General features: G+C 45.6%; 2 long non-coding RNA genes across 2 annotated transcripts in view; one reads left to right on the top strand and one right to left on the bottom strand.

Annotated features, from left to right (window-relative positions):
* Positions 1-524: 524 nt before the first annotated feature.
* LOC310834512 lies at positions 525-5140 on the bottom strand. Its single transcript, XR_014559269.1, has 3 exons — positions 4962-5140; positions 2724-3066; positions 525-715 (listed from the first exon to the last, which is right to left on the bottom strand). It is a non-coding gene; the product is annotated as an uncharacterized lncRNA (long non-coding RNA).
* A 119-nt stretch (positions 5141-5259) lies between these two features.
* Positions 5260-17951, top strand: part of LOC310835366 — a 32717-nt gene continuing 20025 nt past the window's right edge. The window contains exons 1-2 of the long non-coding RNA XR_014559603.1: positions 5260-5320; positions 16363-16470. This is a non-coding gene — a long non-coding RNA (uncharacterized lncRNA). The remainder of the gene's footprint in view (positions 5321-16362; positions 16471-17951) is intronic.

Raw genomic sequence — 17951 nt, 5'->3', positions numbered from 1 at the left:
GATTAAACCAACCACCGTTTTAGCATCTGCAAACTTAATGATCTTATTACTGGGGTATTTGGGGGCACAGTCAGCTGTATAGAGTGTATATAAAAGCGGGCTCAACACACACCCCTGCGGCGTCCCCGTATTCATGATGAGATCCCCAGAGACATGGAAACCCAACCTGACCCTTTGGGAACAGTTTGATAGAAAATCTAATATCCACCTACACAAACACTGTGGAAGTCCCAGGTCTAATAATTATGGGGTGAAACTTGAGGAAAACTTAAGACTCGAGTTAAACACCGTGTCTAATAACTAGATTGCCAGCTCTGCCGGCTATGTTCACAACTCCGTCATTTACGCAGACAGCTAGGGAGGAATTGGACAGCCGTATCAGATCAGCCCGAAAGAGCTAATGAGCGCTTGTATGTTTCCCTGTGCCTGGGGCGAGTGTCACTGCCATGCCCAGGGGGCAGAGGATGCCAGCAGCCAGCCAACGTTGTATCCCATCTTGTGCTCACATATGCTTCATTCCGGCATCTGGTCCTCTCCTTTAATTAATGCTCATTTCTATGTGATAGAATGTGTCCGGCCACAGCTGAGAAGGTTGAATTTGCATCCCAATGTTTGAGGCAGTGAAATTCACTATCTGTTACCAGTATGGGACCAGGAGCTAATTTTTTCAGCAGGTCCAGTTGGCTGTCAATCATACTTTTCGTTTGGCTTTTCCCTGCAAAAGATAATATGTCATGATGGCTCAAGATGTCTGGCGATATTATTTACAGACACCACTTAGTTTTGCTGGGCATTATAGAAGTATGTTTATATTATTGTAAACTGTTTTTATTGCATTTTAAAAGCAATGTTTTAAAAGAGGACCATAAAGAAGGCTGATCGCCGAAGAAGTGATGCTTTTGAATTATGGTGCTGGAGGAGACTCTTGAGAGTCCCATGGACTGCAAGAAGATCAAACCTATCCATTCTGAAGGAAATCAGCCCTGAGTGCTCACTGGAAGGACAGATCGTGAAGCTGAGGCTCCAATACTTTGGCCACCTCATGAGAAGAGAAGACTCCCTGGAAAAGACCCTGATGTTGGGAAAGATGGAGGGCACAAGGAGAAGGGGACGACAGAGGATGAGATGGTTGGACAGTGTTCTTGAAGCTACCAGCATGAGTTTGACCAAACTGCAGGAGGCAGTGGAAGATAGGAGTGCCTGGCGTGCTCTGGTCCATGAGGTCACGAAGAGTCGGACACAACTAAACGACTAAACAACAACAACAAAAACAATGTGTATTCAACACAGCACAAAGGGGACTTAGCTGCATTTATTGTTTATATTTATATATATTTATCTTTATTGAATTTATATACCGGCCTATACCCGAAGGTCTCAGGGCAGCTCACAGAACAGATCACAATATATAAAATTAAAATAATAATAACCCAATAACACCCCCTCCCCCCAAAAAGCCACATTTTAAAAAGGTATAGGATGTCAATCAGGTCAACCAAAGTCTGGTTAAAAAGGAACCTTTTATCTTCTTTTGAAGGTAGAAGACTATTTATGTATGCCACAACTGTGGCAAGAATTCTTTTAGCCCAGAAATGAAAACAACAAGAAGTACCAGTGAAAGAAGAGTGGCAAATGCAAATGATGGACTTTGCAGAACTGGCGAAGCTGACAGGAAAAATCTGAAACCAGCATGATCAAGTATTCCAAAAGGACTGGAGTAAATTTATACGATATCTGAAAGATTATTGTGTACGCAATAAACATCACTAGCAGGGTTGGTGGGAAAGTCCCTTATCACTAGCAGGGTTGTCTGAAGACTGGCAACGAGAAATTTTCTTTTTTTATAATTTTTTTTTATTAGTTTTCCAACACAAATTAAAAACAAAACAACACACAATACATAAACAAACAAAACGTATAAAACATGTATAATTTAAATCCTCTTTTTCATAAACCTTACTTCCCAGACTTCCCCTTACCTCTCCTTTTCTGCATCCCTATTTTAAAGTTTTTTCAACAACTCCTCACACCAATTGTCTAATTACTTATTTTCTTTTTTTAGCTTCTTCTCATACAGCTATAATTCTATATTTTCATTTCCCTTGACATTTTAGCACTCTTCAATTTTGCAACAGTTCTTAAGATATACTTTAAATTTCTTCCAATCTTCTTCCACCGTCTCTTTTTCTTGGTCACGGATCAAGTGGACACGGATACTGTGGACAATATGGAGAGATACAAAATATAGACTATGATAGAATATGAAGCTGAAAACGTTGACATTAGGAGCCACGGAGGGGAGGGGGAGGTCTTGAGATTCAGAGAAATCTGTACAGTGGTACCTCGGGTTAAGTACTTAATTCGTTCCGGAGGTCCGTTCTTAACCTGAAACTGTTCTTAACCTGAAGCACCACTTTGGCTAATGGGGCCTCCTGCTGCTGCCGCGCTGCCAGAGCACAATTTCTGTTCTCATCCTGCAGCAAAGTTCTTAACCCAAGGTACTATTTCTGGGTTAGCGGAGTCTGTAACCTGAAGCGTATGTAACCTGAGGTACCACTGTATATGGAAATGTATTTGCTTTTGTTATAAATTCATATTTGAAAAAACAAATAAAAACATCTTTTTAAATAATAATAATAATAATCTCAGATACGAAAATAGCTCCTCCCCACCCCAACCTCAATTCTCTTTCCACCATCACTCCACCTGCTGCCTAAACCTACCTGTCGAATGCGCAAAGCACGCTTGCCTGTCACGTTTCAAAATATGAAATTCAAACAAAGGCATTCCCCTGACAGCGCCAGTTTCAGAATGTTCCACTTCATCCTTTGCTTTGTTATTTGCAGCTCAGCCGCAATCATCTGCTTCAGGAATTTGCATAACCCTGGAGCGGCTGCCTCGGTATGCAGATTAAGCATTCAAATAAGGCAAGGAGCCTTCAGCTCCTGGAGAACAACAAGGCTGGATTTGAGGCTCAAACATCACTCTCAACATTGCTCACCACGGGAAACCTCCGGGTAAAAAACACGACCATCCCTTGCTCAGTCGATGGTCTGATCCGATGAGCTGTTGTGGCAGAAAAAGAAGTGGATTTTTAGGCACGATGGCTGATGATCCAGATCAGTGACCCGGCATGGCCTTGCGCCTATGTCACGAATGACCCAGGGCACTTTGCCAACTCAGAAACTTGGGGCTATTGCCTAAATAATAATTTTAAAAATGGTGCTGTGCTGGACACATTAGTAAACTGGCTTACAGTCTAACAGGGACCCCTGACCATTAGGTCCAGTCATGACTGACTCTGGGGTTGCGGCGCTCATCTCGCTTTCTTGGCCGAGGGAGCCGGCGTACAGCTTCCGGGTCATGTGGCCAGCATGAGTAAGCCGCTTCTGGCGAACCAGAGCAGCGCATGGAAACGCCATTTACCTTCCCACCGGAGCGGTACCTATTTATCTCCTTGCACTTTATGTGCTTTCAAACTGCTGGGTTGGCAGTAGCAGGGACCGAGCCAGAACTCCTTTCGCCCATTGTGATCACCAATGGACTCTTCATGCTCCCTGGTCATCCCATCTTTCAGTTACACTTCTGTTGGCTATGGTTTTAAGACAAAACTGCTCCCTTTCCCTTATGGGGTATCCAAGAGCCCATATAGAGTCCTTATGTAGGTTCTCTATCGGTAGGAGAAGATAACCGAGGCCAACCAGAGAATATTGAGAAGCAAGGAAGCCAGCAAGCCTGATCTTTATTAACTGCTGCAACAGGGTGCTCGCTCACCACACGGAGGAGGCAGGAGGGACCCTGAACAATGGTGCGCAAGCCCTTATATAGACTTTTGAAATTGCCTATCCTGTAGCTCAAGACCACCCCCCAAAACACCATACATACATCACTGAAGGAGGCGTTCTCCAACACAAATCCTGTTTGTCAGGATACCTGATAATGGTCACTGATTGCTTTACTTGGGCAGCCTGACCATTCCTTTTGAGATGCTAAATACTTATTTCCTGAATCTAGGTCACAGGCTCACCCTATTCCTACACAAAGACAAGATTTGTGAGCAAAGAGACAAAGGGGAGGCTTTTCCCATTTCCTTCCTCACTGCAGAAGAATATTTGAGGTCACTGGGAGAGTCAAAATGGTTTCAGGATTGTTCTCCTGTACTATTTCAGACACATGGTTTATATACTTATGTATGTGTTTGCCTTGTACATTTATGAACATTTAATATATATATTTGAGACCTTAAATTCTTATAACACTATGATTATTAATGTCTTGCTTGCTTAACCTGACTACTGCCATTTTCATTTTAAAGCAGAAAATGCCTTTGGGAGATGGGAATGCTTTTGAGTCTGCAAAGTCAGCCATTTGTAATTGATACGCACGCAACCCCAAAAGTCTTGTTGCCTTATCAGCCTCTTGCAGAGTTCTATTATTATTAGTGATGAATGTTCGTCTTTTTTTTTTTGAAAAAAAAGGCAATAGTTGTATCACACACAAAGGACAAAGCAGCCAAAGGAACAATGACCCCCCCCCCCGATTATACTTACATCTCAATGTAAAAAACAGCTAATCAATACAGTAGCACCTCGGGTTATGCAACCCTCAGGTTACGTAAACTTCAGGTTGCGAAAGTGGCAAACCCGGAAGTATTTGACCGGGTTTCGCCGTGTGCGCATGTGCAGAAGTGGTCTACCACTGTGTGCATGCGTATAACAGTGATCCTCGGGTTGCGAAAACCTCGGGATCCGGCTGGACCTCCAGAACGGATCCCGTTCGCAACCCAAGGTTCCAGTGTACATCCCTGGCTAATATGGGCTGTTGTTGTATTGTGAGGGGGGTGCAGTAAGGTGCATCCTTCTAACAGAAACAGAAGAAGACCAAAGCATAGTTCATACATAAGCAATAAGGTGAAAGCCAAACAACTGAATCATAATTACAATGGACACATTGGAACTTACAGGAGCTGGGTTGTTTTAGCAGACTGAAATAGTTTACTGAAGAACTGGGTTTCCTCCAGAATTAATAGTTTTGCATCATTGAAAGGGGCCGGACGCTTCTGCCAAGGGGGGAAAAAAGCAGCCCCAGGTTTTCTTCTTCTTTTTCTCCTGCCTGCTGAGCTTGTAATTGGAATTTTAATAAGTATTGTTACCTGGGGGAAGGAGGGGTGGCAGCCTATGACGTCACTCATGATCTCACAGTGGAGACATGGAGGTTTGTCCTGATTATTTAGAGGCAGCAAAGCTTCCTATTTCAAAAGGACAGTGGTGTTAAGGGGCAGATTTCTCTTCATCCGACGAGACGCTTGCCTAGGAGACAGGTAGGGTTGTTAGACAGATACCAGAGCACCAATAGATGCAAGCTCAGGAGCCTTGCTGATTTTTCTGCCATTGTGCCTGTGCTATATTTCTCTGATCCATATTTCCCAGTTAAACACATTATGGTCTTGCCCAACCTGGTGTCCTTTGCTGATTGGGGCTGATGGAAGCTGTAAAATAAAATCTGGAGGGCCCTGGGATGTAGAAAGGCGGATCTGCCATTACACAACGTAAGCTTTGCACCTGTTTACTTTCTTATTATTACTCCCACCCTGCAGAAATAGTGGAAGGTAGGTGGAAGTAGGAGGAGGGCAGAGGAGACAGGTAAGTAGTTAGTGTGGTGTAGTGGTTAAGAGCAGTAGACTCATAATCTGGTGATCCAGGTTCACGCATAGCTGTCAACTTTCAGATTTGAAAATAAGGGATCAGCAGCCTCACCTGTTCCAGGGACAGTCTACGGGATATCTAACAATTTGGGATAGCAGCGGGAAACGACGCTGGAATAAGGGAATTTCCCGCCCAAAAACGGAAGGTTGACAGCTATTTGTTCGCGTCTCCACTCCTCCACATGTAGCTGCTGGGTGACCTTGGGCCAGTCACACTTCTCTGAAGTCTCTCAGCCTCACTCACCTCACAGAGTGTTTGTTGTGGGGGAGGAAGGGAAAGGAGAATGTTAGACGATTTGAGACTCCTTTGGGTAGTGATAAAGTGGGATATCAAATCCAAACTACTACTACTACTACTACTATTCTTCTTCTTCTTCTTCTTCTTCTTCTTCTTCTTCTTCTTCTTCTTCTTCTTCTTCTTCTTCTTCTTCTGTCACCATCAACTGAAAGTCCCTCTAGTAGCACCTGATCCAACCTTTGCTGCTGGAATTTTATTTAAGCAATAGCGAAAGAAACTAAACTTCCCCCACAATAGCCCTGAGGATAGACTGCCTGGTTTCCCAAACTTGGGTCGCCAGCTGTTTTGGGACTACAACTCCCATCATCCCTGACCCCTGGTCTTGCTAGCTAGGGATGACGGGAGCTGTAGTCCAGCTGGAGACCCAGGTTTGGGAAAAACCCAGAAAACTGGGGAAACTGATAAAGTGTGTCAATTTCAATGTGATGAGGAACCTGGAAATCCCATGCCGTCCACCTGCAGCTGGCACAGTAGGCAGAACAGGTCTCTTCCCTCTGCAACCCCAAATAATCTGGTGTGAAAGGGGGGCAGATTTGGTGGGGAGGAGGCTGTGTGTGGGGTGTGTGTGTGTGTGTGTGTGTGTATGCAATCTTGCCCTCAGGATTGTGGGTGCCCACGTTGCAATGGCCGGCGTCAACTCTTTCTCCTCCTATCCGTAACCAGCGAGGCACCCTTTTCCGTGGGAGAGACTCGGACTCATAGGCAGAGAGGCTGTGAGCCCCACACCTGGAAAAGGTGTGGGATGTAATCCATTGGAGCAGTCAAACACAACATTCCTTGTTTCCCTAGAGTGGTACAGGCAGGGGGAAGTTATGCCAGCCAGTATAACTTCCTGTTCCACTGGAGCCTCCTCCCCCTACATGTGACCAGGGAGACTAGCTCATATATAAGAGTTGGTGAATAAATAAGGGAATGTTTTTATCCTTTTCGTCAAGCCACCTGCCGCAATAAACCACCTTTTTGTCCAGCGTTTTATTTAGAGCTGCAGGAATGAAAAGCAGGGGGGAAAGCTTTCCGTTTGCTCATTTTTAGCCTTGTTTGGTTGAAGTTGGTATTATTAAAAGCATGCAGAGAAGAGGGGATAATGAACTTAACTTCCCAGTGGTAATTAAGAACCTCAGTCAAGCATGAGGATGAAAGAATGAACAATCATTTCCACTGGGAAACTGGCTTAGAGAAAGAATGCGCTTTTGAGAACTCATACTTGCACAAGGCAGCCACATAAGCAAAATTATTATCTCCTAACCCCCCCCCCCCACTTTCTTCTGCATTTCCCTCAAGCCAAATTCTCAGATAATTTTTTTTGTACCAGTTAAGTCCTTCTTGGCAGGCCTGTTTACATTGGTTCTTTTTCGGTTGTCGATAACTAGTTAGGGCTGCCATATGTCTGGGAATTCCAAGATATGTCCTCTTTTTTGGGGGGGCCTACATGTCCATCCGGGGGAAATTTTACACTTTAAAACAAATGTCCTGGATTTTGGCCACCCTTGTTGTTGTTTAGTCGTTTAGTCGTGTCCGACTCTTCATGACCCCCCTGGACCAGAGTACGCCAGGCACTCCTTCCACTGCCTCCCGCAGTTTGGTCAGACTCATGCTGATAGCTTCGAGAACACCATCCAACCATCTTGTCCTCTGTCGTCCCCTTCTCCTTGTGCCCTCCATCTTTCCCAACACCAGGGTCTTTTCCAGGGAGTCTTCTCTTCTCATGAGGTGGCCAAAGTATTGGAGCCTCAGCTTCATGATCTGTCCTACCAGTGAGCACTCAGGGCTGACTTCCTTCAGAATGGATAGGTTTGATCTTCTTGCAGTCCATGGGACTCTCAAGAGTCTCCTCCAGCACCATAATTCAAAAGCATCAATTCTTTGACGATCAGCCTTCTTTATGGTCCAGCTCTCACCTCCATACATCACTACTGGGAAAACCATGGCTTTAACTATACGGACCTTTGTTGGCAAGGGTATGGTCAGGGAACTGCCATCAGTGCCGGAGGGAGAGAGCAAAAGCCAGAGGGATTCCAGAGAGCGTCCAGGGATCGGGAGAAGCAGCCTATCTTCTGGGGAAGAGAATCAGCGTAGCACCAGTGGAGAAGGGGGGCAGATGGGGGAAGCGGCGAGGCGGTCCCATGACTCTTTGCCTGGGACCAGCGGGGAGAGTAGGGGTCCTCCATTGCCCACGCCCTCCTTGCGCAGAAGGCTTTCGCACAGAGAGAGTAGGAGGAGACTAGGCGTCAAAGAGCTTCTTTGCTGGAAGAAGTTTAAGAAACGCCCACTGATGGATTCTGCCAGCGATTGAGTCAGCCACGGGCGAGTGGCTGTCCGGACAGAAAACGTTCACTTTGGCAACCCAGCCAGGTGTTTGCACCCAGCCGGGGAGATAAACACCGGCTTACGCACGAGCAACCCCTAGAACCATTATAGGTATGTCTCTGCTTTTTAAGCTGCTGTCTAGGTTTGTCATTGCTTTTCTCCCAAGAAGCAGGCGTCTTTTAATTTCGTGGCTGCTGTCACCATCTGCAGTGATTTGGCCACCCTATAACTAGTCATTTCTACACCCAGAGCTCCCAGCCTCTTTCCTTGCCCCTAAGAATAAGCAAGAGCTGAATTAGGAATGGTTGAACACAGGTTGAACACAGGAAGAAGATCTCTCCTGGATCAGATCAAAGGACCATCTCAACCCAGCGGTTGAGCTAGTCGCTCTGGCACCTGGGGCGGTGTCCATGCCGTGCATCTGGGCACGGGGCAATGGCCACGATTGTGCCAGTGGTGCCATCCAGTGCGCAGTGGCGGAGCAAGGTCTGGTTGATTGCTGTACAGCATTTTGTCACCCCCCTCGGAGGTGGCACCTGGGGCGCACTGCACCCCACCGCACCCACCTTGCGACACCTCTGTCTCATCCAACCTCCTGTTTTCACATTGGCCAGCCAGATGCCATCGGAAACCCATGAGCATTTCAGTGATGTCAGATAGCAGATAGGAGAACTGAATTAGATGGTTATAGCAAAATATGCAGGAATGGTGGGAAAACTAAATGAACCATGGAAGGCGAAGGAGGGAAGTCGCTGAACGTATGGTATAATGCAAGATGTTTATTTTGAGATGTAAAATTGAAAACTTAATTGTTTATATATATATGGAGACCCATGAGCAGGACCTGAGTACAACAGCACTCTCTCTTCTTCCAGTTCCCAGCAACAGATTTTCAAAGTTTTACAGCTTCCAAGAGTGGAGGTAGAAAGCAGGGGTGAGCAACCTGCAGCCTAAAGGTCACTTAATTTCACGTTGCTGGCAAAGTTGACCACAACTTTATTTTTTGGGACACAATGGAAACTGAAAGAAGGTCCTGCCTTGGATTTCCTTTTTTCCCCCCCTCAATTAATTTTTTATTAAGTTTCAATTTTGTAAACAAATGAACATGAAATTTACTATCAAATTTAATACACAATTTAAAAGCTGACTTCCCACCCTTCTTCCATGCTGTTGCTATTCCCCACCCTTCTATGCTGCATTATACAGTGGTACCTCAGGATACATACGCTTCAGGTTACAGACTCCGCTAACCCAGAAATAGAGCTTCAGGTTAAGAACTTTGCTTCAGGATGAGAACAGAAATTGTGCTCCGGCGGCACGACAGCATCGGGAGGCCCCATTAGCTAAAGTGGTGCTTCAGGTTAAGAACAGTTTCAGGTTAAGAACGGACCTCCGGAACGATTTAAGTACTTAACCCGAGGTACCACTGTACTGTTATCTATTCCACAATTCTTTCATTACTATTATTCTTTACTTTCTAACTCCTGTCCTGCTCATAATTTAGTCCTGCCTGTGATTCCATTTAACATATAACATTGCCACATTATCCAAATAGGGAGTTTCTTTTTTCAAATCAAATTCATCCCTTGAACTCTTCTTTGCTGTCATCTTTGCCATGTCCACATAGGTGTTTACAAATAATTCTTATATTAGCCTCCTCCTTGGACTTCCTGTGACACCACAGATTTTGGTGGAGCACCATGAAAATCTGAACTCAAATGAGACCTACCGCCTTTGCCTTCATCCAACCAACAGCAGAGCCAGGGTACGGATGTTTGAAATAGAGGAAGGGGTGTAAGATAAGATGCAATCTCCTACCGGCAAGTTACCATAGGTCTAAGCGTATTGTCACATGCTAGGTAGAACACATATTTTTTGGCAGGAGGTTGGAAGAAGTGGGTCATCTGCCATTTGGATAGTTCGTACAAATATCCTGAGGTGCATGTGATTCTCCACTTTCCTAAGGAAAAAGGAAATTTCTGGGGCTATCACTACAGGGTCTTTTTGCTTGGAAGGAGACTCACGACATTTTGGTGGCATCTGTTTGTTTACAAATCTGCAAACTGAGCACGGCTAAGGTAGCACCCAGACAGATGGCATTAGTTGAAGAAACCGCACCACTTCCCCTAAAGGTAGACAACAACCAGTAAGAGGCCCCCTCCCTGTTCCTTCTTCCAGACATTGCAAAACCAGGTTTCTGTCTCTCTTGGCAAAATTCTCAAACTATTTTATCTTTAGAATGGTCCTAACAGTGTTATAGGTCTTGGGCACCAACTATGTTAAAGGAAACATTCTAGCCAGCTAGACTCTTCATCTGCCCATTAGCAAACAATCAAATGTACAAAAGGCAGTTCTCTCTTCATTTGAGACTGTTGAAGCAATGATTCTTCAACATCAACTTCGTTGGACTGGTCATGTTGTTCTGATGCCTGATTATCATCTTCCAAAGCAATTACTCTATCCCAAACTTAAAAATGGAAAGCGTAATGCTGGTGGTCAACAAAAGAGGTTTAAAGACTGTAGACTGTCTCAAGGCAAATCTAAATAAATGTAGTATAAACACCGACAACTGGGAAACGCTGGCCTGTGAGTGCTCCAGTTGGAGAACTGCCTTTACTAAAGGTGTCATGGACTTTGAAGACACTCGAACTCAGGACACAAGGGAGAAACGCGCTAAGAGGAAGGTACGCTTGTTAAATCCGCAGCGTGATCAACTCCCACTAGGGAACCAATGTCCCCACTGTGGAAGGACGTGTGGGTCCAGAATTGGCCTCCACAGTCACTTATGGATTCACTGTTAAAACCGTTTTTATGGAAGTCAATCTTACTCGGCTACAAGTGATCGCCAAAGAAGAAGCACAATAGCACTGTTGGCATCTTGTCTGTCTTGAGAGACAATGGAGTGTGCCTCTGGGGGTGAAGTCATACCGCTGGAGAATCACAGCACCTCCTTGGGCTGCTGTATTAGTAGTGATCTCTCTGGGGTGCAAGCCTGGGCAGTGTGTATGGAGGTCCCAGTGATGTGGTTCAAAGGAGAGTGGATCAATACATTTGGCACCAAGCTTGGCTGCAGGAGTTGCTGGAAGGAGGCATAAAAGCCACCATCCAACCATCTTAGGGACTTCATCTTAGGGAATTGAGTATACTCCTTAGCCTTTTCTTCTGAGAGCCACTGAGAGCCAGTGTGGTGTAGTGGTTAAGAGCGTTAGATTCGTAATCTGGGGAACCGAGTTCGCGTCTCCGCTCCTCCACATGCAGCTGCTGGGTGACCTTGGGCTAGTCCCACTTCTTTGAAGTCTCTCAGCCCCACTCACCTCACAGAGTGTTTGTTGTGGGGGAGGAAGGGAAAGGAGAAGTTAGCCGCTTTGAGACTCCTTCAGGTAGTGATAAAGTGGGATATCAAATCCAAACTCCTCTTCCTCCTCCTCCTCCTCCTCCTCCTCCTCCTCCTCCTCCTCTTCTTCTTCTTCTTCTTCTTCTTCTTCTTCTTCTTCTTCTTCTTCTCCCGATGATGTCCCACAAGGAACTGGGTACAGATTTTTCTTCAGAGTTTACTTCCGAAGCCTTTTTCACTTAGCATTCCCAAAGTTTACATATGTTTGCATGGGTGTGTGTATTTGGGACCAATGAACCCATTGCTCCCTGCGTTCTCAATAGATCCCACACAGTCCCCATCAGAAGTCTCTTTTATCATCAATTGCAAGATGCAATTAGCCCAATTACATTGACTTTGCAAAGGGACACGCCTTACAACTTAAAAGCTTTGTCCTTGGAGAAGTGGTTTCTGAAAGCATATAACTAAGAGGAATGGCCTTTTTTTTAAAAAAAAAAAAATGAACGAAAGAGCTTTCCCCTTTCCATCTCCTCTGTATCAAGGCACCTCTATCTGGAACACAGATAATGATCAAGGAGCCTCGTTTCTCTGTTCAATAAGATGGACATGAAAAACACTTTGCCTTTTCATCATGGAAATAAAAAGGATCTGAAACTTGAAAACTCATTAGGCACGGATTGATGTTCAACTCAGCTTCCGAATGATCCTCACAGCAATGGTGTAGGAGCAAGATTTTCCCCTCGTGAAGACAATAATCCAGGCAGGTATTTTGCCGCTTGAAATGTGCTCAAAATGCAGCCCTTCTACTTTTAAGGAAATGTGAAACCATAATTGTTTTCTGTCAGACACCCATTTCTCAGAGACAGGCAATAGAGGCGCCCAAAGAAACGGTCTCTGGTCTATCAGCTAAAATCTCCCTCCCTCTCCTTAACCTGTACAATTTTGGGAGAGGGGAGACTGTGGCACTGGGGAGAAGGAGGGCTGGTGAGGCCCCCTAGATTTAGAGGCCCTAGGCTTCAGCCTACTTAGCCTATACATAAATCTGGCACTGCAGATGCCTGATTATCGTCTCCCAAAGCAACTACTCTATTCCAAACTTAAAAATGGAAAGCATAATGCTGGCGGTAAACAAAAGAGGTTAAAAGACTCAAGGCAAATCTAAAAAAAATGTGGTATAAACACTGACAACTGGGAAACACAGGCCTGTGAACATTCCAGTTGGAGAACAGCCTTTACCAAAGGTGTCATGGACTTTGAAGACGCTCGAACTCAGAATGAAAGGGAGAAATGTGCTAAGAGGAAGGCATGCTTGGCAAATCCACGCTGTGGTCAACTCCCACCCGGAAACCTATGATGTCTCTACTGTGGAAGAACATGTGGATCCAGAATTGGCCTCCACAATCACTTACGGACTCACTGTTAAAACCGTGTTCATGGAAGACAATCTTACTCAGCTATGAGTGATTGCCAAAGAAGAAGAAGAGCTACTGCAAGCTAGAGAATTACCTCCCATATTAAGGAAAACCCAGGTTCTCCAATTAGCGGCGACCAGCCCATCAGACCATGCCAGAGGCACTACTCTTCTCCCGCCTCAGACATCTTTGGCAGAGCGCCAAACTGCCAGCCCAATTGCTTGAGAGAGGAATTTGAAAAAGGGTGAAGCTACATCGGCGGCAGGCTGCTCCCCTGGATTTTGGCACTCTGACTCCAATTCTTTCTGGCTAGGATTATGTTTTATTCATCAAAATATGCATAATAGCATGCTCTAAAAGTTTGGTTAAGACATGCAGTATCTAAAAGCATGCAATTGGAAGAATGTTGGTGCTCAAACGTTGGCTCCCACCCCCATGTAAAAACCAAATATCCAATGCATTTTAGTCACACTGAATCCCGAATGGCATGTAAATTTAAAGTGTTGTTTTGTCAGATGGTACGGGATTTGTTCTTCAAGATTAGTCTTGAGTTTTATCCCAAAATGGTTGTTGTTGTTGTTTAGTCGTTAGTCGTTTAGTCGTGTCCAACTCTTCGTGACCCCCTGGACCAGAGCACACCAGGCACTCCTGTCTTCCACTGCCTCCCGCAGTTTGGTCAAACTCATGCTGGTAGCTTCAAGAACAGTATCCAACCATCTCGTCCTCTGTCATCTCCTTCTCCTTGTGCCCCCCATCTTTCCCAACATCAGGGTCTTTTCCAGGGAGTCTTCTCTTCTCATGAGGTGGCCAAAGTATTGGAGCCTCAGCTTCAGGATCTGTCCTTCCCGTGAGCACTCAGGGCTGATTTCCTTAATAATGGATAGGTTTGATCTTCTTGCAGTCCATGGGACTCTCAAGAGTCTCCTCCAGCACCATAATTCAAAAGCATCAATTCTTCAGCGATCAGCCTTCTTTATGGTCCAGCTCTCACTTCCATACATCACTACTGGGAAAACCATGGCTTTAACTATACGGAAATAACAACAACCATTGCTTTTTTCTAAAAAAATGTTTTCTTGACTCAAGAAAATCACCATTTTATAATTCAAATTGGAAAAAATAAATACAGTGGTCCCTCTGGATACGAATTTAATTCATTCCGGGGGTCCGTGTGCACACCGAAAAATCCATATCCAGAGGCGCCACTTCTGTGTGCACAGTGTGATAGAACGCTTCTGCGCATGCGCGAGCAGTGAAACCTGGAAAAATACTTCCGGGTTTGCCACTTTCACAACCCAAAGTTTATGTTACTCGAGAGTAACATAACCCAAGGGTCTAAAGGTAAAGGTAAAGGGACCCCTGACCATTAGGTCCAGTTGTGACCGACTCTGGGGTTGCAGTGTTCATCTCGCTTTACTGGCCGAGGGAGCCGGCGTACAGCTTCCAGGTCATGTGGCCAGCATGACTAAGCCGCTTCTGGCGAAGCAGAGCAGCGCATGGAAATGCCGTTTACCTTCCCGCTGAAGCGGTACCCATTTATCTACTTGCACTTTGACGTGCTTTTGAACTCCTAGGTTGGCAGGAGCAGGGACCGAGCAACGGGAGCTCACCCCGTCACGGGGATTCGAACCGCTGACCTTCTGATCGGCAAGTCCTAGGCTCTGTGGTTTAACCCACAGCGCCACCTGTGTCCCAGTAACCCGAGGGTCTACTGTACAGAAAATGGACAGAAGTACAAAGATTCACAAACTGTTTAGAGGTATGCGTACCCCTGCATACCCCCAGAAAAAAGCACTGATGATGATGATAAAATAAAATAAAAAAACACAATTCTTGGTTTACTCACAACGATGTCAATATTAATTGAGAATAAAAGTAAACATTGGTCCCAGCTGCGCAGGAGAAGGAGACACTCATTTCGACTTGTTCCAGCTCATTCACATCACACTAAATCATGGTTTAGGTCAGTGGTTTTCAACCAGTGTGCCGTGGCACCCTGGGGTGCCCTGAATGATGGTCAGGGTGCCAGGCAACTCTGTCCCTCTTCCCTCCCTCCTCTGATGCCCTCTCATGTCTCTGCCTCCCAAAGGCTCACACAGCTGTTTGTTGCAGCAGCCCTGGCTACAAGCTACGCAGGTGAATGGTGCCTCAGGCGCTGGCCAGGGGGTGCTGGTTGTCAGGAACTGAGACAGCATCAGAGTAAGCAGGCAAGTGGGTGAGGGAGCCCAGCCAGCGAGTCCATCTGCCCTTGCTGTTGGGAATGGGCAGACAAGTCCCAGGCGCCTTGGGGCACTGTGAGGAGGCACCTCTCTTTGGGGCGGGGGTGGGGCAGGACCAGAAGGAGAAAAGAGGAGGCTGAGGGAACACTCCACAAGGGAGGGTGTTCGAAAAAGGGTGGGATGCCGCCAGCTCTGCAGGCAAGGGGTGACATAAATGGGCTCCTGAGCCCCACAGGGGTGCCACAGAAAAAAATGTGGTTGGTCAAGGGAGCCGTGGACTCAAAAAGGTTGAAAAAAGGTTTAGGGTGTTATTCAAACATAGCCACAGTTTCTTGGACCTTTGCCTCAATTTCATGTTTTATTACAACTTTTTTAACAATACAAGGACTGAAATATACTCAGTCAAGAGTGGATCTCATGCTCTTTATTCAGCTCATAGTGGTGAAGAGGAATGAAAGTCCCCTCAAAGTATCTGCTTTATATACATTATTTACACAATGGGCTGCACGTGATTGGCTAATTCCGGAAGTCTCCTGTAGGCCAATCAGGTTGTGGATTCACTTCCATCTGGAGCTGGATTGGGTGGGTCCTGCAGACCAATCATACTGCTGCGTTGTTCTAGGACCAATCAGACTGCTGCATTCTGGACCCTATTGTTCTAGGACCAATCAGACTGCTGCATTTTGGATCCTATTCAACTCAGTACATAACAAGGACTATTATTTGTTGTCATACACAGATTGGACATTTCTATCCCAGCTTTCTGTCCACTAAGTTATAGAGCAAATCTTGCAAGGAAATTGGAATGGCGGAGGCTGACTCGGTCTGATTGTCAGATGCCATCACAGATATGAGATGCCATCATAGATATGTTTGGGCCATAAAAAAGAGCTGTTGATGGAAGGAAGGGGCAATTCCATCATTGCCTATGGGCAGCAAACTGTGCAGAAAGAGAGAGTCTCCGCTTCAGCCATTGCGTTCTCTTCACCTCTCCTCCTGCTCCTTTAACTCGTTTAATGAAGCTGTCACTCAATACAAGATCTTTCCTTCAGCAGAACAGCAGCCAAGGTCACTTCTTCATTTCACAGACTCCACAAAAAGATCAGGGGCTTGAAGCAAAGGTCAGATAAATCACCCCTTTCCCTGGAGAATTTAGTTCCCTGGACTCTGTTTGCTGCTCTTTGTACTTTTGCGAGGTAAGTTCTACAATGCAATCATATTCAAGGGGTTCGGTTAGTGCCAGTTTACATAATACTTTATCAGTGAGAGAAGTTTTGATCCAAATGCTTGCGGATATGCACTCATGTGGGGAAACTTAAGTGTGTGAAGCACACAATCTTTCAGGGACTGGGCCAGGGAGGAGTGGTGGAGACCGCCTCCCCATCCTGACCCTTCCAGGGAGGAGGAAGAGGGAAACAGTACAGTGGTACCCTGGGTTACAGACACTTCAGTTACAGATGCTACAGGTAACAGACCCCGCTAACCTAGAAATAGTACCTCAGGTTAAGAACTTTACTTCAAGATGAGAACAGAAATCACGTGGCAGCATCAGGAGGCCCCATTAGCTAAAGTGGTACCTCAGGTTAAGAACAGTTTCAGGTTAAGAACGGACCTCCAGAACAAATTAAGTTCTTAACCCAAGGTACCACTGTATAAATTTATAACAGGGGTTTGAGGGAGGTAGCAGTTCAGAGTCCGATGAGGGGAAAAGCTCATACCATCACCTCCATTGCAATAGAACAGCCCTGAAAGAAGCTGATGAGCAGGGGGCCTGTGTTGCAGTGGCGTAGCGTGGGGGGTGCAGGGGGGGCCGGCCGCACCAGGCGCAACATCTGGGGGTTAGGGTTAGGGTGCGCAAATCCACGGGTTAGGGGGTGCAAATTACTTGTCTTGCCCCAGGTGCTGACAACCCATGCTACGCCACTGCTGTGTTGTGTTTTCAATTGTCCAACTAAATGCAATGTAGAAAAGATGCGGTTTGATGAGTGCATCTGGGGCAGTGTAGCAGACATTCCTCCATACTCACGATAGCAGTTTCTTTTTTGAGATATTTTTTATTTGGTTTTACAAATCTAAAATTACAGTAATACCGCATCACACATTCACAATTAAAAGATTCCTCTGAATCTCTGGACTTCCCACCTTTTCTTCCATGGGTACTGTTGTTAAACTTTTTTTACTGCATCTTTTCCAGTAATCTATATTTCTTTATAACTCCATAGTTCTGGTTCCATTAGAAGTGTTATCGCAATTCTGCTAGTGTTTTCAACTGCTTACAGTGGTCTCCATACCAAATATGGAGTCTGGTTGTACCAAAATGGAGGACTAATGACTCTACAAAAATCCACATAGCGTGTTCTCACTAGCAGAGAGCACGTGTTGCGGTTGGGGAACAGGCCACCATCATGACTAGGCAAATTTGGTGAGAACCCAAGCCTGTAAAGGGTTAACTGGGTTGCTGGGGATTTTTGAGTGTTGCCAATTCGGAGGAGGGGTAAGAGTCTATAAATAGAGGAGATAGACGAGAGGACGTCCTCTTGGCCGTTTTGCATCGGATCACCCGCCCCCCTCCCTTTTATAGGGTGGTTCTTGGGTTCATTTGACCTTGCTATGCCTGTCATGGGGTCGTTCGCCTTTGAGCGGGGGCCTGGTAGGAATTTTGCCATTTGGCTGATTG

This window comes from Podarcis gaigeae, assembly GCF_964106915.1.
Source record: "Podarcis gaigeae genome assembly, chromosome: 17".
In the NCBI taxonomy this organism is placed as follows: domain Eukaryota; kingdom Metazoa; phylum Chordata; class Lepidosauria; order Squamata; family Lacertidae; genus Podarcis; species Podarcis gaigeae.
Note: the sequence above shows the minus strand (reverse complement) of the source record. Positions and strands in the feature narration are given on the sequence as shown.